This window comes from Rhinolophus sinicus, linkage group LG02 (genome assembly GCF_036562045.2).
Source record: "Rhinolophus sinicus isolate RSC01 linkage group LG02, ASM3656204v1, whole genome shotgun sequence".
In the NCBI taxonomy this organism is placed as follows: Eukaryota; Metazoa; Chordata; class Mammalia; order Chiroptera; family Rhinolophidae; genus Rhinolophus; species Rhinolophus sinicus.
Window position 1 is genome coordinate 162775765 of NC_133752.1, and position 24724 is coordinate 162800488.

General features: G+C 38.2%; 1 protein-coding gene across 3 annotated transcripts in view; it reads right to left on the reverse strand.

Moving 5' to 3' along the window:
• STK38L (serine/threonine kinase 38 like) overlaps positions 1 to 24175 on the reverse strand; it is a 72973-nt gene extending 48798 nt beyond the window's left edge. The window contains exons 1-2 of one of the 3 annotated variants that reach the window (XM_019737445.2): positions 24014 to 24175; positions 18209 to 18284 (exon numbers count right to left, since the gene is read on the reverse strand). The gene's annotated coding sequence lies outside the window, so the exon portion shown is untranslated. The remainder of the gene's footprint in view (positions 1 to 18208; positions 18285 to 24013) is intronic. The other 2 variants (XM_019737475.2, XM_019737455.2) reach the window with 2 other exon arrangements.
• Between the last annotated feature and the right edge of the window lie 549 nt (positions 24176 to 24724).

The window sequence follows — 24724 nt, forward strand, 5'->3', positions numbered from 1 at the left end:
GGCTCAGAAAGTTGACAAGACTTGCCTAAGATCACACGCTTAAAAATGGAGCCAGTATTAGGCTCCTAGTTCAGGAGCCTAATATTACCCCTACCACTTGACCACTAGACCTGTTCCATGAAACAAATTATAATCACTCCATGGGAATTTGCAAAGTGTAAAATCCCCACCCTTGTTTAAAAAAAAAAAAAAATCAAACACAGAATGGCTTTGTCAGTATAGCATAAAGGTCATGAGGTTCTAAAACAAAAAAAAAAAAGCCAGTAATGTTTCTTTTTGACACATCAAGGCCACCTTTAATTCAAATCATAAAAGGAGCTAATTTAATCTGAAAATGCTTTTCAGATTTCTGATATGTGCATTTGTTTTCCCAATATTTATTTATGTGTTTCTTTCACAGTCCACATTCAACTGTCAAAGTTTTCAGTACTTATCTAAGAGTTGGGAAAAGGTTAAAAGAGCAATGTTTTGTCCCCAACCCACAAAGAAAACAATGTCTACAATTAGTCCTCACAGACTCTATTGCCAAATAGCAATCAGGTGCAGTATTTCTTGGATGCATAGTGTGTGTGTGTGTGTGTGTGTGTGTGTGTGTGTGTGTGTGGCAGGGCAGGGGTGAGGAGTGAAAGAGTGTTGAGAGAAACATTAAAAACAAACCACATTTCGGGGCTCATTTCTTCTAAGTGACGTACATCTTAGAAGATATTTGGCTGTTGACAAGATGATCCTGCCCTTGAATACAAGGAAGTTGCACCCAGTCTCACAAAGCAGATTCAATCACCCCAACAGAAGTTGGGACTTCCCTCCAAGACAAATATGGTATTCAATCTGTTTGATGCCTTGAAAGCAGTGAATTAATTTGCAATCCTTTATTATGACCATACAAGGGAGGGGAAGAGCTACCTTGTTAGTCCTTCCTTGAGGGGGAAGCAATAGAGGAAAAAGCATAATACTTAAATCCCATAGCAAAGTTTTAAAACTTTTCCATTAAAACACACACCCTAGTTGAGTCATCCGCATAATACCCTATAAGTGTATCATCTCAGTACGACCTACCTTTCCTATACATGGTTGTTCCAACTCTGTGCTACTACTACTCAACTTGTTTCATTCTTTTGGTTTAGTCATTTAACCCTATAATTTTTGGAGTAAATGCACTGACCTTAATTCACTTAAGCACTTAATCTATGAATAAAGATGAATCTATGAATAAAAATGAATAAAGAAACCACAGCTGAGTGAAAATTACATCTGAAAATAGCCAATAGCCAAAGCAGTAATAGCAACCTAAAGAAAACTGCTTCATGAACCAATTACAATGTTTTAAATCCAAAATAAAGATTATGAGAAAAAATCTCTTAACCTTAAGTTAATGAGTGGACACTTTTCAAATATGTTTAGCTATTTACCAAATAGTTGTATAAGAGTTCCTCTACTGCAGTCTTTTAGGAAGGCTCTATCTCAACTGTATAGTAACTATCCAAGCTTGAAAACCAGTTGGAACCTTCCGTGATATTAATATTTTAAAAACCATTCTCCACTGACTACTCTCCCAATATCTGAATATGGCCTATGGGGGACTGAATTAAAGGCTATTCATTTCCTGAAATCTTTCAGAGGCCATGATTCACTCACAAAAATCCAAAGCTCTTTATAATGGAAGCCTGACACATCAGGCAACTCCAACTCCAAGCTCTGCTGCTACCTAAAAGTGCTTGATCCCATCTACCACACTGAAAATGTATTTCCCATTCTTTCCCCATCACATTAAACAAACAAACAAAAAGCCAGTTTTAGGTGAATCCTTCTCTTGAAACTAAAACTGAATTAATACTTCTTCAGATACCAAGTTGATCAATACCTTACAAATCTACTTCTAAGACTCTGCAACTGGACCACCTGAGTTTGAATTCTTGATTTCACTCTTGCTAGCTGTGTGATCTTAGAGAAGTTAATTAATCTGTGTGAGCCTTGGTTTTCTCATCAATCAAAAGGATTCTTTTGAGTTAATATATGTAATACATTTATAACAGTACTTGACACATGATAAGTAGCCAATCTGAAGAAACTAACATTATCATTCTCATTGCTCATCATGGCTGTTGACTTGAGAATTGTACTGCTAACATGGCCCTTTTGCCATCCCTCCAGGAAAAAATCAATCAAAAGATAATTAGATCTCTGAACTACTGCTAAGCTAAAGAAACAATACACTGACAGCTGGGTCAGCAAGTTACATATTCCAAAGAACTTAAGCCTGTAGTTTAACATCATAAGGATTCAAGTATATAATAGTTTAGGATTCATTTGGATCTCTTCTGGGCAACTGGTAATGTTTTTAGGCAGTCCCTAAGGTATGAATATTAAACTTGAAATCATGAAGCTAAAAATGTTTTGTCTTCAAAATAACCACAATACATTTGGAGAGATGGATACATCTATAACGAGGCTACAACATAGAAAATAAATGTACAGCAATTTGAACAGGAGAATAAATGGGTTAATTATTCCTGGGGTTAAAAAAAGAAACATCAATAGCAACAACAAAAAAATGGTACTGAAGATTAAAAAGTTAAAGGTTATGAAATATAACATATGTGACATGAATACACTATGGTTATGACTACGTATTCAAGATTTTGTATAAAACTTAACTTCTATGTATTAAAATGCTATGGTAGGAAAAAAACACAGCATCACAGAATGAAAAATAAGCCACAAAATAGCATATTTGCAAAACCTAAAAACAAAGAATTAACTATAACAACAGTGATATAGTATTAACAGCTATTCTTATTTAATTCTTGCTATGTATCAGGCACTGTTCTAAACAACATATAAGTGTCTTAACTAGATGGAGAATTCTTATGAATCATACAAAAAAAAAAATTTAAAATGAGCAAAAATCCCAACTAGGAATTTCACAGAAAACACATATGGTCCATAAACAAAATTAAAGATGCTCAACTGTAATTCTAATCACCAAAATGAAAATTAAAACCCTGAGATATCATTTCACATCCCCAGATTGGCAAAAACTTAAAAAGCTGTCAATATCCAGTTCTGTTAAGGAACAATGGGAAGTCTTATCCACTGCTGGTGAAGGTATGAAGTGGTACAACTGCTTTGGAGAACAAACTGATACTACTCAGTAAAGCTGAACATACACATCCCCAGTGACCAAGCAATTCCACTCACAGGCATATACCATAAAGATACTCCTGCACATGAAGAACAGTGGGCAGTACTTTAACAAGATCACTGTTAAAGTACTGTTCCTACAGACAAAAAAAAAAAAAAAAAGAAGAGAAAAGAAACAAAACAAATGACTGTAACAGAGGTGGAGTAAGAAAAATATTGTAGAATATTCTTATAACTGAAAACTACACAGCAGTGAAAAAGAACAAAGTACCACTACATGGATGAATCTCAGAAATATAAAGTTGAAAAAAAAGAAGCAATGATAGAAGAATACACACTGTATGTTTCCATTTATATAAAATTCATGGCAAGCAAACCTAAAAAAGTAATATTGACTCAATGGGATATATTCGTAGGCGATGAAACTAGTGTAAGTAAAGCAAGGGAATGCTTACTATAAAATTAAAGTGTTACCCTGGGAGGAGGAAGGGCATATAGGGAGCTTCTGGGGTACTGGTAAAGCTCAATTTCTTAACCACCATGGACAATACGCTGGTGGCTCTTTCATTATTTTTCTTTACACTGTACAGATACATTTTTTAAAATACATTTTATATTCTCAATGTGTGACAAACTTCAAAACTTAAAGAAACAATTTAACATTTTCCTTTTAGATGAGTTGTGAGCGTCTTTATAATGAACTCATCATTGAAACAATGTAGACATTTCAGAGTAAAAAAGTAACTTTTAGAATAAAAAATATAAGAAAAACTTAAAACCTGCAACAGAAACAAAATCCTGAAACTTTAAAATTAAGCCAAACCAATTCAAAAGCAGGAAAACAAAATAATGATACAAAGCATTATTTATTCTAATGTGTTCTACATTTTTTTAAGATGTCTGAAGGAAAACCTGTTCTGAGTAAAATAAACTTGGGAAATAATGGGTTAAACAAGTAAATCTAAAGAAGGAACAGAATTTCCCAAACTCTTTGACTCTGGAATCTTTGAGCATGGTGAATTACACAGTGATTCTTTTAGGACTTGTATTTCACATAACACAAATCGGGAAACATTTTATAACACAGAGGCCATAATAGGTACGATATTGTCCCACCAGGACTGAGGTGAAAGCAGGAGAGATACTCCAATAAAAGGTACGCAGATATCTACATCTTCAGTAGCTGACTTGTCCAAAGCAACTCTGGAAAATTAGGATCAAGACCAATAACCAAAAAGAACCCTTTAGGAACTAAGTGAACAATCATTCTATGTGTTGTATGAACACAGACACAGCTTTATTGTAAGCAAAACATGATGGAGGCACAAAGCGCAACAGAAAATATCTACAGAGACTATAAACAAGTATTTCTACAGCTTTTAGGCTCATGGTAGACTAATTGACAGAGTCTTATTTGATTTAGGCACAGCAATAGAAGCCTCCAGCACAAAAATCTATGTTTCAAACCAGATCTCTCAGTTAAAAGGTTTTTCCATTAGTCTTTCCCTAATAAAATTAGAAATATTCTAATTTTCTACTGAAGTTTTCCCTAGGTACAATGAATCTGGGAACTGGATCTAAAATTTTTTCATAATGTGCTTTCATTACCATAGGAAATGAGATGAAAATGCTCTTTGAAATATTATTTTATTTTATTTATTTTTAATGAAAGAAAATATAAACACCACACATTTATTTTTAAAACTTCATGATTGGATGACGAACATAAACTTTTGCACATACATTTTCATTCCTCTTGGAAACTAACCTCTGGGTGGCAATAAAATACATTTTTAAGGAAAAAATTGTCAGATACAATGTGCTTGTATCTCAAATATCTTACAATATTATCTGAAAAGAGTCAAACACCTGTCTTTTCAGGGTACCACAGGAATTCAAATTGGAAAATGATGTACAGCCACGGGTTTCTACCAGGTGAAGGCCAGCAGACTGCTTCACAGGGCTCTTGACAGAGTGGCATTCATTACCTTGGCAATTAACCAGAACCCAGGCTCAACCCACAGCCTTACAGGTTCAGAAATTTGCTTTCATCAGCACCAATAAGGTAGCTTAGGCATCTTTTAAAAGAAAACAAAAACTAATTAAGCTTCGACGGAAATCAGGATACAAACTTACTAATAAAGAATGACAACTGTAACTGTGACAGAAGCAAGAATGCCTCTCTATGGCCATACATGGCCAATACTTTCATTACAGCCAGATTTATCAGGACAGCCGAATCACAATCAGAAGGTTCCTGGGAACACATGGAATCAGAATTAAGGAAGTAAGAGGAATTGAATATTTAATGGTCTTATTTCATTCTGTCAATAATTGGTTTTTTAATTAAGCAACCAGTATGTCTAGACACTCTTCTAGGTTCAATATAAAGGTCTCTGCTTTCAGAGAGCTCATATCTAAGTAACAGCTGAACAGTATTTCATAGAAGTTTACTGTAATATTATTAATAAGAGCAAAATTTTTGGAAGCAATCTAAATGTTCAGTAATACATTGGTGATTAAATAATGATAAATCCAAATAATGGAAAAAAATATAGCTCTTTAAAAATAGTATTTTAAAGCAGTAGTTCACGATGGGAAAATTACTATGATACAATGTTAAATGATGAAAGCAAGCTATAAATGTGTATGTGGTGTATATATACTTGTATATGCGTGTATTTATATGCTTATGAAAAAGACCGGAAGGTTAAGTCACCAAAGTACTGTTAATTATCTTTTTTTCCTTTATATATTTTTGAATCTTCAGCATTACATGCTGTTTATCACCAAGGGGAAAAAAGAAACTTTTAAAGTAATTTCAATCAACGTAAATACTAGGAACTCTTCAGATTTCTGTATTAGAAGGTATCTATCCATCAATGCCAGTGGTTGAAACTCTGTCTTCGAAATCTCAGAGAGCAATGCTTCCCCAGGCCTTTAAATGATAGGTTACAAGGATGAGTAACACACCTGTATAACACGCCCTATGTTTTCATCCAACCTGCAGTCTCGTATTTCTAGCTGTCTGCTGAACATTTCAACTTAAACACCTTACAGATAACTCATATTTAATTATGTCCAAAAATAAATGGAGAACTTTTACCCCACAGCCAATCTTCTAGTAACTCCATTACTGCCCATGGCAATAATCTTTCTCCCAATCAGAAAGCTTGGAAAGCAGGTTTAATTCATCCCTCCTCTTCCCATTTCAAGTTCATTAATAACACTGTCAAAATCTCTCTCCCATTCCACCTTACTCTTTTTTCTCACTTCATCGCCTTATCAATCCAGGCCCTGATTGCATTGTCAGTAACATGACTGTACTTGCATCCAAGTGGTGCCATTCTCTCCCATCTCTGCACCATTGCTCCTTTTATAGAACTTGGATGATGTCATTCTGTGACTTAAAACTTTTAAGGCCTTCTCCTTTCTATCATTTCAATCTAAACTTCTATGGCTGGCTTTTATTAAATCCCACAATTTGGCTCCACCCTATCTTCTTAACGTTATTTCCCGTTATTTGACAGTCTCCTTCCTCATCAATCAACAGACTTTGGTATTCTAAAATTGTATTTAAAATACTTGTATTTCAATACCTGTATTTAAAGAACCTGATGAATTTTCATCTTCTACAAAGCTTTTCTTAATTTCCCCAACCTCATTTATGTTTCACTTTTCAGAATTTGTCTAGCACTTACTATGAATGCACAATTAGGTATTTGAGTCCACACTCTCATGTAGGTAGATTTACTGTTATATGAGTATGTATTAGTCATCTATTCAATTTCATACTCCTTGAGGACAAGAGCCACACCTTATTCTGTCCCCTACAGTATTTAGCATGATGCAGAGCACATAGACATTGCTCAATATCTGTTGACTGATCCAACAAGAAATGATCAATTGCAGCCCCAGCCTCTCTTTAACATGTATGTAGTGATCTGGGCAGACCAAGCACGACCCTACGGGATATAACAGGTGACTCTTTAAGCACAGTCTTATGGAGTCCCTTCAGGCATAATGCTATAGTGATGACAGGGCATCTCCATGCCCCATACTAGGGACAACCAAGTTCTAGGGAATGATAATTGGGGTTCTCTAAGTATCTTCCAATGGGGTAATAATGGGGAATCTCAAACACCTTCTAACCTCCATGCAAACAGGCACTAGGTCTTTTGAAAGAGTGCTCAGACTGGAATGAATGTCAAAGAGAAATAGATAATAAAACAAAAAATCTGGAAAGAGTCCTGTTTATTTATAAGATGTTATTGCATAAATCACCAAATCTCACTGAGCCTCAGTTTAACACAATAGGTGCCATGCTGCTATTGGTTAAGAGATGGTACATGCCAATGGATAAGAAATATTTTCATATGCATAATAGTAGAGCCGTATTTATGAAGTTCTTTAGAGTTTTCAAAGGGCTTTCTCTATACACATTATCTTACAATATCTGATCTTTCCTAAATACAGGGGGGAAATGGACACAAAGTGTCATTTAAAACAGAGTTCATATATAACAAATATTTTGCTTATTCTGAATCTTTTTTCAATATACTACCCATATCGTTCTAAAATTAACAGCTGCTTCAGAAACTGACTAAATAATTTTATGAGCTTTCCTCCGAGGAAAGTGTAATGTTTTAGAATGCTTAACTTATCAATACCTAGCAAAATTTCTATAATGCTTTCTACCTTTTATTTCTTTTTATTGTTTTTATTTTTTAAATTTTTATTGGGGAACAGTGTGTCTTTCCAGGACCCATCAGCTCCATGTCAAGTCGTTGTTTTCAATCTAGTTGTGAAGGGCGCAGCTAACTGGCCCATGTGGAAATTGAACCAGCGACCTTGGTGTTATGAGCACTGCACTCTAACCAACTGAGCCAACCAGCCACCCAATGCTTTTTACCTCTTAAAGAGGTATTTTAATTTACTTATTTTGTATTGAATCAATTAAAATGTATACGAAATTCACCAAATATAAATTGTAAAAAACTAGTTTTCAACGACATTTCTTTACTTTAAATTTAAGGACAATTTACATTCAATTTCAATGCGTAATTTCAATGTAGGCTGGGTTCTAAATAAAGGCATTATTATTGTCTGGGTGCTAACCCCAAAATACAAGTTTTTTGAAGCTTCATGTGGTTTCGTCTAGAAACTGGAGTGTTAAATGGAATAAATGGTGCAGGGAAGTCTGGTTCATACCTTAGCATATAGGTATCAGTAACAGACTCTTGGCTGATGAGCAAGTGTGCGCGGCAAAAACTAAGACATGAGCATGTTTACACAGAGCCGCTGCTGCTGCTTCTGCTACTGCGAACGCGAAGTGCCAGAATGGATAGGATTTGTAGAGACTACAAGGACCTTGTGAGACAGCACAGGGACGTGGGCCCGGGTCTGAAGGAATGTCACATAAGTTGACAAGAATGCCTCCACACCATCACTCCCTACACAAAAGTGCAGAAGTCGCTGATTATTATATCTCCATCTAACCACCTACTCCCTTGTAGATATCAAAACCACTGCTCTGCATGCGCAGTTGATCAAGGCGCGACAGCTATACACCTGGGGTGGCGATAATGAGCGGTAGCGCAGGTGCGAACGCAGTTACCAGGCTCCGCAGCGGTAAAGGAAGCCGCCACTTTCAAAAAGCCCGCCTTTTCCCGCAAGCCCGCTTCGTCCCCAGCTTATAAAAGCAGCTCAGCAGAGCCGGCCCCCGTCAGCTCCTTCCTTTCCTCTCTGCTGCCTCCCTTGTGCTTGAGCATAAGCTTGATAAAATTTGTCTGGAAATCTTTCTGTGGTTTCCTCTCGATTTCTATCTTGGGGGATCCAAGAACCCCAATGCCTGTAACACTTGGATTACTCCTGAATTTTACCCATAAGAATTCCTACTTATTCAGGACTGTTATAGTAAATATCTGCGTGAAATACTTTTATTTTACTAGATGCTAAAGGAAGTAGAAAACATGATTACTGCCCTAGAGACAATGTCCATTTTAAACTCTGTTGAAAGTAAACTATAAACTGAAAATGAATTTAAAAGAATAACAAGGGAAAAGTCCTATTCTATACTGGACTTGATAAAATACCAGGTTTAAACTTCTGGATTTCAGAGTAAATAATCCCCTAAAGCTACATTACTGGAAGTATCCAGGAAAGAAGGATGAGAGAGAGAGACAGAGAGAAAGAGAGGGAGAGAGGGAGAATATGAATCGGAATTAAAGAAAATGAGTCAGAAAAACATGGGGGGAAGAAAAGGTATAACCAAACAGTACTGTCCCTATTCATTCTAGTCATATAGAAAAGAGTAAAAGTTGAAATAATTTGGAATAAAAAATGGAATTCTGGTTATAAACTGCAAAGGAGTATTAACAACAGAGAAAAGGAGATTCTGAAAAGACTGGCAGCACAAAGAGCTTTCCAATGAACCCAGATTTTAAAAGACACATATAAAATACAGAAGGCACAGATAGCATGGATGCCTATAAAAGAAACACAGGATGATATTGGGAAGTAAAGTGCCCACAATGAGCTGAACTTAAGAAAACCATTAAGGGCTACAAAAGGGACTTTTGAATTCACGTCTGGAAGAGAAAACTTACAGAAGGTCTGGGCAAGTTGGTTAAGGTAAATGGTGTTTAATACATGACAGGGGAGAAAGAAAAGCCTCTACTTCTATTTTGCTTTTCAAAAATCTTACACTTGAATACCACCTTACAGTTCACAAATTTCTATTTTACAACACCCTTGAGAGGTAGGTACCACCCCTTTATTATAGAGGAGAACTCTCAGTCCAGTGTGCATCCCATCACTGCAGCCCTTCCTCTCTTCTCAGCCCAGGAGGATGAAGGCCAGAGTGAGTGCTGGGACTTGAGAACTGAAGCCTAGGTACCGGAGGCCGTAGAGCTGCCCTCAATGCACTGCAAGTCTTCGACGTGGCCAGTTGACCAGTTCACATATCTTGAACCTGCACACAAATTTTGCGGAATGCTAGAAGTATTCTAATGAATTATGAAGACAAGACAGCTTTGCTGAAAGACAGGAGACAAACTACCCAATCTTTCAAAATGAGGAAAGAACATGAACATTACAAAAGCATGGACATTACAAAATATTAACTGCTGTGCTTACTATTCAGCCTGAGGAAAGTTCTAGAACAGATAATAAAGCAGACGGTTTTTGAATAGACAAAGATGCGTGATCATTAAAAATCTGTATGGATTCAGGAAGAACAAGTCTTGTCAAGTAACTTTCTTTCTTTGGCAGATCTATAGGACAAATAATCTATGTGACTCTTCGAAAGGCATTTCATAAGCTCCACTCTGCAAATAAAAACCACAATGAAATACCACCTCACCCTGGTCAGAATGGCTATCATCAATAAATCAACAGACAAGTGCTGGTGAGGATGCGGAGAAAAGGGAACCATGGTGCAGTGTTGGTGGGGTTGCAGATTGCTGCAGCCACTATGGAAACCAGTATGGAGGGGGAACGGGAGGGAGAAACATGAAGAAAAATGGGCTAATACATGTGTTTATACCTGATTAAGCAACAAAACTCAGAATGCTCATAAACTCTGCAAGACTCACTGGACTCAGGCAATTATATTACCAATGAACTGAATAAGGCTTTTGACAGCATCCTCATCAGAATGTGAAGACGACCAGGACCTGGAGGGAATAATCAAAAGTGGGAACGCAGAGCCCGGATTCACAACAATTTTAACAGAATACTAACTCTAACAAATAAAATTTAATAGAGAGAAGGTAAAGAATTATATTTTGATTCAAAAAAATCAAATGCTAAGTATAAACTGTGATAAACTGTTATATGCATAAATATTTTTGTTGAATAAAGCTACACAAATTAAAAGTGTGAAATGGCTGCCCCAAAACTTTATGCCATCTTAATCGTAGGCTAAGTTAAGAGACATGTAAGGTCAGGAACAAGGAAGTGAAGGCCATACTCTACACTGTACTAGTCGGCTCCAACTCAGAGAACTTTTCAATACTTGGCAATGCCCTATAGTCAGTACAAAAGGAAAAAGTAAAATGCTCTCATAATTTGAAAATTAAGTCAACCCATCTGGAAGTAACAGCATAAGTCAAACAGAGTGGTAGAAATTAGCTATCAACATAAGTCATTCCATGAAAATGTGTGACCAAAGATATTTGGGAGCACCCAAGTCCAATCAAAAGTGAGCAGGGTGTAATTTCTGGGAGGCAGGATTAAAACGTGAATTTAAAAAGCTGAAACCTCATCAACTGTGTTTTCTTCTGGCTAAAGACTGTGTTAACAATAGTGTTACATTCACCACAGGGAGAAAAACAAAGTTTAACAAGCAAGACTGCGCTCCTCCAACACTGTCCAAGGTGAAAATGGGCTGACCACATCGAGAGCAGCGGTGGACAGGTGCATCCTTATGAAAAAGGAGGCTCCATAGGGCTATGATGGCTTAGTGACACTCCCCACTGACATTACCATTCTGATTAGAACAACTGGCTTCCCATGTAGGTTGTCCTATTGGGGTGAGAATGTGCTGGCCAAATATACAAGTTTCCATTCTACTCATATTAATAAATTCATTAACTGGCATTCTTGTTTTTAGGTGAGTCTCTTGGTCACTTGCTAAATGCAAGCAAATTCCCACAACCCTGATTTACTTTTGGACACACACACACACACACACACACACACTTATGGACCTGGAAAAGTGGGGCCTGTACCTCAAAAATGACCATCCATATCCACATGCTACATGCCTGTGAAGTCCTGCCTCTCTTTATGACAACTGCATTTTATCTAAAACTGAACCACACATTTTAAGAGAGAAAACTAACAAAATGTAACACATATAGAGGAAAGTGTTCAGGAAGGTAAAAGGCCTGGAATCCCTTGATATTTGAACAAATTAAATGTCCTGAAACAAAAGACATTAAGATAACCGTCTTCAAATACCACTCTTGCAGTGATAAGAATTATCTCCAATTCTGTGATGAGAACCAGTTGAAAGCTGCATAAGGAAGAACTTTCTAACTAATATTGTTCCATGCCTGGCACATAGTAAATGCTCAATAAGTTGGCACATGGTAAATACAATGTTAGCTATGATTGTATTTTAGAATATAAAGATGTATGAGAGATATGCACAAGATGCTATGGGAAAACAAAGAAGGGGTACTAACCCTGACGAGAGGTGAGACGTCAAGGAAGGCATCCCTCCAAGTGGAGATGCCTAAGCAGAGTACTCAAGAAAGCACAGGAACTACCCAAAATAATGTGGGAAAACACATTACAGAAAGTAGTATGTGAGACCCAACATCAGAGAGAGCTAGTTCAGTGAGCAGAGTGGGCAATGAAAAATAAGACTAGAAAACCAAAAAGGCACCCCTTCTTAAAGGACTCAGACTTGGATGCCTAGCTAAGGAATCTGGAGGAGGTTAAAGGCAATCAGGGGAAATTTTAAGTGTGGGAATTACATAATCAGATTTATGCTTTAGCAGAGCCCTTTTGGCAGTCACATGGAAGGTGGCCTGGAAGAGGGCAAGACTGGTAGCAGGGAGACGGTTATTTCAGTAACTTGGAGCATCAGTGAAAATACTGACACTGGAGCAAGACCAAAGACAGAATTCAAGAGGTTGTGAGGAGGACTTAAGAATGACTGGATGTGAGTGATAAACAAGAAAGAAGAGTCAAAGATGAGTGCCAGGTTTATGCTTAGGCTATGAAATAGAGAACATCATGCATTGAGAGGTAAGTTACAAGAGAAAGATTCTGAGAAGGGAAACGATAAAGTCAGCTGTGAGCAAGCTGAATCCTAGTTACCTGTGGATGACACCAAGCCGGTGATATCTAGGGAAGAGATGGACAATGAAGTCTCAAGCTCAGAAGGGAGGTCTAAGCAAGATAGAGAGATTTGGAAGTGATCCTGACCGAGAGGTCACTGAAGATAATCACAGCATGTGGGATCATCCAGACCTCTGAGCGTAGCACTGAGTGCAAAGAAAAGAGGACTGGGAACAGAAAGCTGGAGAACACCAACCATTCAAGGGAATGAAAGTTAGCTACCTTGTGATCTGTTAAGTTCCTTGTCAAGGAACTATAATCTTTAGGCAAATAGTAAACACCCATTTGTCGGGAATTCGAGGGAATTCACAGTAGAGAATTCAACTAGATGACATGTAAGCAGGTTTCAACTCTGACAATGAGTCAAAGACTTTCATTCAATGCAGTACTTCTTACAATTTCAGAAATAACTTTATCATCATTACAGAAAAACTAAAATCATACCTATTTTTATTCTTTGGCATTGTTAGTCCAACAATGAAAAAACAATTTGAAGAATGAAAGTTTCTTGTAGTTTGATAATGCTGTTTCCTGACAAAGGAAAGTGTACCTGGTTTACCTGGACAGGAGAGCTCAGGCTCTAGATCTAATTTCTTACCCTATTTTTCCCTCTGGGAGTCCAGTTATATGGTTGGTATAAGAAAGCAGTTTTACCCACACACGTGTTCCTACTTATTCTTCCCTTTCTGCCACCTTCTGCCTGACTGGGGCCATACATCATTTATGGGTGTAAGTCTTAAATGTTTTACTACATTTCAGAAATGTACCCATAATTTTCACTAATATTTAAAGTGTGTTTCTGTTTCCCACTCTGCTCAATTCTAAAAACGAGAAACACAGGTACTATACAATTTTTTTATTAAATCCAGAAGTATTGTATTAAAACAAACGGTCATTTTTGGTGTAACAATACAGCCAGTGTATTTCTAGATAGGATTACTGGCAGTTCAACCTAATCATAAAATATGGCACTGGTCCCACCAAGGGGAACCTGGAACAAGTGTTAGAGGAACTTGACTTCTTTTAACCATATGCACCTTTTCTCCTGTCCCCACCCTATGCCTCTCCAGCAACTCTGTAAGCCTTCTTTTTCTTTTCCTGTTCCAGCCTTTCACTTCCCCTGGTAGTAACCATAAACTTTTATTGCCACTAATGGCACTAAAGCTAACACAGCTGCCAAACCCTGGTCTAGAAATACAATGGATATAGTCCTAATTGGAGACTACAACTAACTTTTTGGTTGTCCTTAGAAAACAACTTAACTATATTCTATTTCAGTGTTCCAATTCACAGGATAGAAAACATAAATGTCTGTTGAAAATAAACCTATGTGAAGAAAGACCCTAGAGAACATACAAAGTTCAGAATCGTGATTTGCAGGTACAGGTTCCTGACTGACCAGAAGAAAAGGTGGGAGGGGAGCAAACTAGAGACAATGTTTGACATCATTGGAAGTTTAGACATGCTAAGTTATTAAAACATAATAAGGAGTAAGTAGAGAAAATAAAAAAAAATCAAGACTAGAATCAGAATTAAAGAACTTCAGCGCTAGATATTATAGTCCTGGGAAAATTTTAAGGGCGCCATAAAACTTTAGGAGAAAGATAAATAATTTTGTTCCTACCACGATCCCCTCCCTCAAGTCAAGTGCTCTGAAAGCGATGCTTTGGTACTGCATTCTCTTTATACAATAATGCTAGTTGCTCTACACATTCATCAAAGAAAAGCTTTTCAGTGGATTTTTTTTCTCTCTGTCTCTCTGGCTACTGTTAGCGTTACCTCCTCTGTTTAATTGCACCAAAAGGAAGCAAGAGACAATTTGTACTTGACGTCAGTAGTGTACTTGCAGGGAGTGGGAAACACAGTACAGGAGCTTCCAGTTGGCTGTAAGAGGCACAGAAACACAAAAGCTCGGAATGCTAAAGCTGGATACAATAAATATTTTTAAAATAGCAAATAAAAAAAAGTTATTTTATAAAGATAAGTTTATCCTATCCAGCCTCACTTCCCAACACTAAAATAATCCAGATTCTCGCGGCTGCCTAAACAGTCTCTTACATCTGTATGCTATAACGTCCTCCTGCTGCTTGTTGGCCTGAAAAACTCCTGCTCACCCTTCAAGTCTGAGCTCAAACACTACCACCTCCTAGGAAGGCTTCTTTGATCCTCCCAAACCAGTGCTCCTTTCCCTTACGCGCTCCTCTCACTGCTCCTTCATTACAGCAGCTATGTGCTGTGTGCTATTATTTCTATACCTGTGAGTGGAGCTCTGTGGTCACCTGCCTGCTTTCTGAGGAAGCACCGTGTCTTTCCATCACTGAATCTCTGGGTACATGACACATACCTCATAGGAATCCACAGAAGAAAAGATCTCCCAAGGTTTCAACACTCATTCATCCAAGTCTCTCCTTTCCAATCCCACCTAGTTTAGAACTTCACTATGTATCTCCTAGATTATTTTAAATAGTCTCTTCATTGGTGTGAGGACAGAGCCAGGAGTGCAGTTTCCAGGCTCTCGGCCTCATGTGGAAAGGTGCTGGCTCAGGTAATAAATGGCCATCAACTGTGATTGGGTGGCCATCGGCTGTGGCTAGTTGGCCATCAGCTGTAACCAGTGAGTCATTGGCCACTAATATAACTGTCATGACTATGCTAGCAACAAATGGGGGCTGCCAAGAAGATGGTGGCTGAGCTAGCAAGAACGGATTGAAGTTAGCACGTAAGGTTGGTTGGCAGAGAAGCGGACGGATGGCAGGTTGCGGATAGTGCAGCTCCTGCTTCCTGTGTCTCCAACCAGCCGCCAGCAAGAGTATAGTGCTATAACTCCCCTATCGATGGTTCCGTGAGTGTTCCTTTTTGGCCTCACCATGTCCTGTGTTCTTATGTGGGGAGAGGGAGCAGAGACCCCATATGCCACCCTGCATGACAACTGGGCTTCCTATTTCTGGGCCCTCTTCCTTTGAATCCATCTGATATACACCACTGCCACTGTAATGTTACTAAAGTACAGCTTTAATTAAATGTACCAGGTTGAGCAGTTGATGATGCAGAGAATGAAAAGCTGAAAAACACCTGTTCCCTAAGCTCAATGGGCTCAAATCCAATAGGGCAGAGAGTGAGAAGTAAATACTTAACATACAATTTATTAGGTGTTATAGAGATATATCCAAATCATGCTAATCCCTCTGCTTGGCATGTCTTTCACTCTAATTGGTCAATTCACTGGTGACTTTATATAGGAAGCTTTCCTAATCTCTAACCAGAAGCAATCTCTCCTTCCTCTGCTCCCACAGTGCCGTTACTCACTTAACACTTTCTGCTTGAATTTGTACCCAATACATTATGTATCTCACTGGATTAAGTCTTTCTAAATGGAAGGGCAATAAATCTTACTCACCTCTGTTTTCAATGGTACCTAATACAGTGCCCTGCAAATAGTTGATAAATGTTGAATTATGATGATTAACCTCCTAAAACATTATAAGTATGTGATTCCTTGAGGATTTGCTAGTATTAAGACTATCAATGGATCAAAAAAAGAATATCAATGGGTCCAATACATTCAATTCAGGACTGAAATTCTTCCACTCTTGCCACAAAAATAGAAAAGGTCTATTTTGTTTGACTAGATAACAGTAGACAGATGGAGACTGTCCTCAGATTTGAAAGTTGTGTCCAAATGAAATGGATCTCTATTGTAAAAACACAACAAAAGGCAGCTCCCTAGTACTATAAACCAGACAACCAGCCCCTGCTGATGAATGCAGAAAAATTATGAAGGACTAACATGGTGTGGTATTTCCATAATGGGGGCAAGTAAATGAGCAAATGCTTACCTAAGTGAAAATATCCACAGCTTCGTAAAAATTAAATTCAATAAAACAAGATACTGGCACAAGAAAATATTTCAAAATGGATCATAAGCTCTCTGATCTCTCAAATAATACAACTTTCCAGAGGTGAATACTTGCAGCTTATCAATTTTTTTACAGTTTACATCCAATTTCCTGCAACAGTGTTACTATAAGATACCTCATTAAATCTTTCCTAGGATCCCCAATTCTTTAATTTCACTTTTGAAATGTTGTCTGTCCTCTTTTCCTCCCTCCACTCCATTCCTTCATCATAATTATTTTATTTAAATGCAACAGTTGTGTGCAGAATGAGGGAGACAGCAACTTAACTATCACTCACTGAATCACAAGAACTGAAGACTTCTAACATTTCATCATTTAAAATGCAGCACTAAAATTCCAACTTCTCAATTTTGGCCAAAAAAAAGCTCACAGCTCAATACTATGAAACCTTTTAAGAAAACAATGTGCTATAATGATATTTATCTGCTCCTAATTGGCTTGAATGAAGTCAGAACATCTGATAATGTCATTTATTTCAGCATTAAAATTGCTAAGGGCAAAAACTGTCTCATCAACTAATTCTGTGGAGTCCTTAGCAAACTGCTGGTAGCAGCTTTTAATCTAAAGATCCAAATTTAAGTTTGCTATTAGGATTAAGTAAGAAAATGTATAAAAATGCTTTATAAAACTCTAAAACACAATACAGATATAAGATGTTACTGCTATCATTCTTACGATAGCTCTCTCCAAGAGCAAGTCCTTTCTATAGGAAATCTGAATAGGGCTGAATTATTTCTGTACACTTTCCCAAGAGAAGTTTTATGTTTGATATGCAAAACTGTAAATAACTCCTAAAAAAACGGAGGGAGAAGAGCAAAGACGGAAAACTCAGGGGAAATTAGGAGGCAAATTAAAGAACAAAGGAGACGGTTTTGTAATAAAATAAAGCAATACAAGAGAAAGCAACCTGGGTCTTAGGGATCAATTTCTAACTCTTTCACTTACTATCTACCTGTGTGACCCTGGTCACTTCCCCTCACTAGGCTCCAGTTTCCTCATTTGTAAGCAGATGATAATGCAGAGAGTCACTGTTGGGATTAAATTAGATAATATTTATACAAAGTACTCAGCACTATGTCTTGTACATAGTAAGTGATAAGTAAATGGTTACTGTTGCTGATAAAATTATTAGACCTACACCTTGATTAGTGACACTCAGGAAGAAAAAGAAGCCAAGAACATGTCAGAGGGGAAGATGATATACAAAGAGCTAAGTTTACATATTACTATTGGGAGACAAAATCTGAGACATGTAGATCACACAAAGCATTTTCATGTTAAATGTCTGAATTACTTACTGTGTCTCCAGGACTGCTGAAGAATCTACAGAACCGTTGCCAAAATCTCCAAGTCATAAAAGCAGAATAGCAATGACTATATGGACGGAGAACAGGATCAAAAAATAAAAATAAAAAAATATATGCTTATTAATGTGTACAGAAGCTTCTGTTTCTAAATTTTCAATTTTATACACAGGATGAAAGCTAGGCCCCATAGCAAAGGTGCAGCAACTCTGCTTGTCAAAAATAGATGGTATTAGCAATTATGCACGGTCATTTAAGTTTCTGCCATCTTGTTCTTTATTCTGGGAGAAGCTGTTGCAATTTATGGTTGATTCTGAGGTGTTAACCATTAGTGACTCCATCATATTCAGGAATTGCAAAAGCAGGAAAAGTGTTCCAAAATTAGAAAGAAGAGGAATGGAATCCTCCTCTGAATCAGATGTAGAGATAGCAAAACCTGTAAAAGGTAAGAAAACAATGGATGCTGCCTGTGCATATGGGATCAGACACTGATATACTGTAATGTGAAAAATCCATACCCATTCAATCAATAAGAATCAGCAACAGACAAGGAAAACAGGAAACCTTCTGCATGTGTGGCCATAGAACCAACATCAGTTTGGGTCGTCAACTGGTCTAGTGTTAATTCAGGGGAAGGCCAGGAGTTTATTGAAGAATTTCAAAGCTGAACATAGTACAAGTGCTACTATCAGAAGCCACAGACAAATTACCAAAGTTTGAGGCCTTTTTGAATTTACACAACACCAATGTGAATGGTCAGCTCACCATATGACCTGTAACCGCTAAGGTCTTCCCCAAGACCTGTGCAGAGATCATCTAAGAGGGAGCCTACCTATCTCAGTGGATTTCCAGTGTAGATAATGAAACGAGTCTACTATGGGAAGAGATGCTCAAAACATTTCTATTAGGAAAGAGGTGAGTGTATATCTGGTTTTCCTTTGCTGGACCAACCAACACTCTTTTTTATTAAGAATAATCTTTTAAAACCAAATCTGAGCTTAGAGGAACATGTTCGAGGTATGATCAAAAAACACAGTGAACGTTTAAATTAAATACATTTATTACAGTAAAAGACATATAGCCATTAATCTCCCTCAAAATACTCCCTCTTGCTTCGAACACCCTTATCCCATTGTTCTTGCCACTTTCTGAAGCAGTTCTGGAAGTCCTCTTTCGTGAGTGTCTTTACTTCATCCTCCATCATGACAACGCTCCATGACACACGTCACTTCTGGTATGGCGATTTCTGTCAAATAAAAACATATGGTGTGTCCTCATCCACCTTATTCACCGGATCTTGCACCATGTGACTTCTGGCTCTTCCCCAAAGTCAAAATGACCATGAAAGGTAAACATTTTGAATCAATTCAGGACATCGAGGCAGCCATGACAGTGCAACTAATGACACTCACGAAGAGGACTTCCAGAACTGCTTCAGAAAGTGGCAAGAATGATGGGATAAGTGTGTTTGAAGTGAGGGGGAGTATTTTGAGGGGGATTAATGGCAATGTGTCTTTTACTGTAATAATTTTTTAAACTTAAACATTCACTATATTTTGTGAACTTGCCTTGTAATTTTTTCATAACAAACCATAGCTGACATACTCATAAGCATCTCCTTGAAATTACGGGGCTTAAGATCCAGAAACTTTTGTCAATGGCGGGGTGGGGAGGGTTGGTAGAGACAAATAATATACCATCACTATTAATTTAAGCTATGTATAAAAAGTCTTTTTTAAAAATGTGTCTTGCCCTTCTATCTTATAATAATATAAATATATGGACTTTAAATTCTGGCTTTAGCTCTGCTACTTTTTCCATTAGGTTTTAAACTCATCAACCATAAATTATACCACTGTGGGGGTTGTCTGGAACCCACTTCACTCAGACAAGGAGAGAACACTTATTATATTCACTCACAGAGACTGCCTCTGGAACTCTATTTTAAAACTTAATACCATCAATCAGGGCACTGACAAAGGCGCTGAAGGGTCTGCATCTCGCATGAAGGGTAAGAACAGGCACTATTCCTACCACTGCCTAGATATGCTTTTTTCCTAATCTTTAAATCCAGTTGAGTTTATTGTGACCCCAATACTTAGATAACCAATAACACGTGAACTATTCCTGAAACTTCATAAATAAAATCAATTGGACCATTCATTCAACAAAGAAGCATTTATTGAGTAGGCCTATGCTAGGCACAGCACATTTCTATAGTACCTTTTATTTCACAATCCCAAAAAGCTTTCAAAGTTGCCCTAACATAAAGTATCAGTGACTGAATTTCTCTGATTTTATATATGTACAACACTGTTCAAAACCCTGATTCAGACATTAAAAATGTATAAATAAAACTAAAAGGGCTGAAACTGGCATTCAATGATTAAATAAATTCCAACTTCCATTTCAATCCAAAAACTACCCAGTGCCAAGTAATTTTTGAAATAACAAGCCAAAATATACAATTCGAACATTCCATTAGGCGAAGGAGTTAATAGAGCTGTAACTTCTTACTTCTAAATCCTTATGGGTATGCTACTAGATAGTAAGTCAAATTTATCAAAAGTTCCACTTAATGGTTACATTTAATTTGCACAAAGAACAACTTCCAAAAGTGAGTTAAATATTTAACATGCTAAAAACAATTTATTTACCTGTGTTTTCATAATTTTGGAGCTCTTTCTAGAAAAGAGCTTTCTGATCCCTAAATTTAGGTGCCAGAAAAATGTATTTTCCCAAACCAATTCTTAGAAACTACAGACTTGAGAAAGACTATCAAGAATGGGAGAGAAAAGAAGGATAATGAGTAAGCGCAGGGATACAAATATAAGCCAGAATGCCTGCGTTGCAATCCTTGTTCTATCACTTTCTAGTTATCTGACCTTGGTACCTCAGTTACCCCATCTGCAAAATAGGAATAACAAAAGTATCTACTCCATATGGCTGTTGTAAGGCTTAAACCCAGGTAAATTAGTACATGTAAGGATTTAGCAGTTTGCTCATTATGATCATCATATGACTAAATCATCCAAACCATCTAGACAAATGCCTTTCCCTACTCAAAGCCTTCCTTAATTGGTATAGTAGAATTTAATCCCTCCCTCCCTGGCTTCTCCACAAAATGCATTGTCTATTACTGGGTATAAGTTATTTGGGTACAATTCCCACCCATTAGATTATATCTCCTTTAAGATAGAGACCACAGGCCACCCGAGTGTATTGGGCAGCAAATACTGTTCATTATTGCCTTTCTCTCTCCCTCAAGATTCTGAACAATACCTTGTTAATTAGCAAACTTATACCTGGAACAGGAAATTTATGTAATCAGTGCACTGAAGTATTGGTCATACCTTGTTAAATATTCTTTTTAGGTTTAAACAAAAAATTTTTGAGGGGAGGGGAAGAGGAAAGAAGGATTCCATTAATATTTTTTAACTACTGACCAAGAATATCTCTTAAAATTAATTTTTTTAAATTTCTTATGCTTTAAAAGCATATTTTCATTATCTCATTAAAAAAAAAAAAACGCATGGTGCTTCTAATATAAAAATACAGTAGCATAATTTCTGCATATGTCAAGTCTAACCTAATCATAACATGCTCATCTGCTGATTTTAATGTAATCCTAGGGATGCTGGATGACAATATGCTTGCTTGATTCACCCTACACTATTTATGTAAAATAAAATCATTTTAACATTACATCAAGATGTGAACCTTTCTGGCTTTGATTTGTGCCCTCTTTTCCCTCTTAAAAAAGTCTCTCTTTCTTTCTGTCTCTGTCTCTGTTTCTGTCTCACGCTTCCAACTTATCCCAGATCACTGAGAAAGCACTTTCTAAAGTGTTATCCAATTTCGCTAACACAATGATATTGCTCTTACTTTGAGAACAGAACTTTTCTGAAAACAAACAGCAGAACCAAGTCCACTGCTTTACCATTTTCTACAAAGCACAATTTTCCTTTGTTTTTATATATCTTACCTTTTGAAATTAATTTTGCAACATAAAAACCGCTGAGAACACCTGTTTCCTTGCACAAATATTCTTAGTCTCGATTCTTTGACTAGGATTCTTTGAATTTAATTCTCAATTTTAAAACAAACTCAACAACAAAAGCCCAAAGAAGAACTGCACCCGTTTAATATGGTTTTCTAATTTTTTCATTCCTCAGTGGTAGGGCTTCTCAAAGGAGTACAAAAACTACACCCAATTTGTTTCTCATTTCTAAATGCATCCCAATCAATTGGTAAACATCAGCCATCTTAACAAGAACAGAAAACTAAGCCAAATGAAACCAAAAATTTTTTTATACATTGTACTTCTTTGGAGATTAGGATTTTTCACATAAAAGTACTTTGATGAACCTATGCAATGAATAAACATCACCATAATTTAACTTCATATTTTAGACTTAATTTCTCTCCCCTCAAAGAATCACAAGAACGGCTAATTCACAAACAATACCTCTCAGCTACTGGGTAGAGCGTATAATAAACTTAATTGTTTTACATATCCTGAGGTATAGAAAAAAGGCCACTCAAACACAAAAAGGTTTCCAGTACCTTATGTACACATATATGATTGAGAAAATGAACTTTTTAAAAAACCTTTACTGGGTAAGCAAAATGGGTTTAGACCCAGCCTTAAAAATAGGGAGACCTGACAAGTTTAAGCCCTCACTCCACCCCCAAAAGATAAGGTCACACTGGTCAATCCCCATCTTACAACCAGCAGGCATAAAATAAAACACTTAAAGTTGTTTCCTCGTATTTTAGCAGTAAGAGCTAATATTCAGGCCTTTTCCGAGCAACTGGCTTCTATCAAAACTTATCACAGGTTACGTGAAACCGACAAGAGCATTGGTTCTGCGTTTTATCAAGTGAAGAACAGAATCACACTTTTGGACAAGCCACTACTACTTCCAGTACCACCAGCTCCCCGCCGCCCACCCCCACCCCCCAGCAATTTCTTTATATATCTTTCCTCCAAACTTACATCCCGAAAAGCGATCCACAAAACAAAAGTAGCATCAGTAAACGGGAGGCCACTGGTTTTGAAAATAAAGTTTGTTCTTCTCCTGTCAACCTGGCAACTTTCTAAAGGTACCCTACTCAATCGGGTTACCTTTCTTATTCCTGTATCCAACGACCACTCGTTTGTCCGCGATAGTAAAGGTGAAAAAAGAGGAGGAGAAAATGATGTCGAAACGAAGGGTCTACGGTTCCAGTGCTAAGGACAGATTTTGAGACCGGCTTTGAAGACTCCGTGGCTTCTGGGAGCTGCTGGGAGGCTTTGCTGGGTCTGAGAAATGTTTAGCAATCTGACGCACCAGTTTTTAGGAATGGTACACAAACAGCCCCCACAATTTAAGAGCCATGCCTAGAATCCTTCCTCTTGGTGACATCGGCTGGAGGGCACGGGACGGGAGAGCAGGGGATACCAGGAGAGGATCCGCGACATTTGTTATTGTTTACCAAGCCCAGCAGGGACCGGGAGCGAGTGCTGAAGGGCCGAGGAGTGGAAGGGGAAAGGAGCAAGGAAGGACAAAGATTCCGCCCCAGGCTCGAAGCTACCTCTTCCGACAAGGGGCCAGTATCACCCCGGGGAACAAGAGGGCCAAGGCCGTCGCCGGAGCTTCACAAGAGACATTTCCAGCCCCGAAATTAGCCCGGCTTTCTCTGGACACCCAAAGCCACACAAGCTCTCCTCCTTCTGCTCGCAGAGTTAGGGCAGGTGCGGCGAGCCCGGCCCCCACTCCCAGCCGCGGCCGCCGAGCGCCGCATCCACGCACTCACCTGCCTCCAGTCGCGCCCGCGGCCGGCTCAGCCTCCGCACGGACCGCAACCGGCCCGGCGCCCGTCCGCTCCCTTCTGCCCGCTCCGCCCTCACCCCGCCCCCGGGAGGTGGGACCCGCGGCTGCGCCGGAATCTCGGAGCGGCCTCACTCAACTCTCGCGATCCCTCCCTCCAAAGCTTCTTGGTGGCTGGGCCGGTTCGACTCGGTCCTGACGTCATACGCACCACAGCCGGAAGTAGCCTTCTGTCGTCAACGACGGCCTCCTGCCCCACCCATCTCTTCCTGGTGAATTTTTGAGTGGCCTTGGAGGAGTTGACTGGAGAGTCATCACTTGCCTCCGTCACCGGCCTCACCTCACTTCTTTTCTACTCATAGCTGGTTCAGGCCTCTCTTGTTTGAGAGTGGCCCATTGTGTTGTTACATTAGTCACATGTCGTGAATGTGGTCAGAGTATTTTTCAATACTTCACAATGCAATGCAAAGAGTGTTCGACATAGGGGCTGAGAGATAAATCTCCACGAACCCACACATTTTGCAGATGAGGAAAATGAAGTCAACGAAGAAGGATTGGCTAAGTTGCTGCGTCAGTAGCTATGAGATCTGGAACCCACCTAGGTTCCTTGACCCTTTTCCATTTTCATTCACCATGGCTCAACTCTAGAGACTTGAGAGGGACTCAGATTTGGAAAAGCCACAAGAAAACTTAGCGG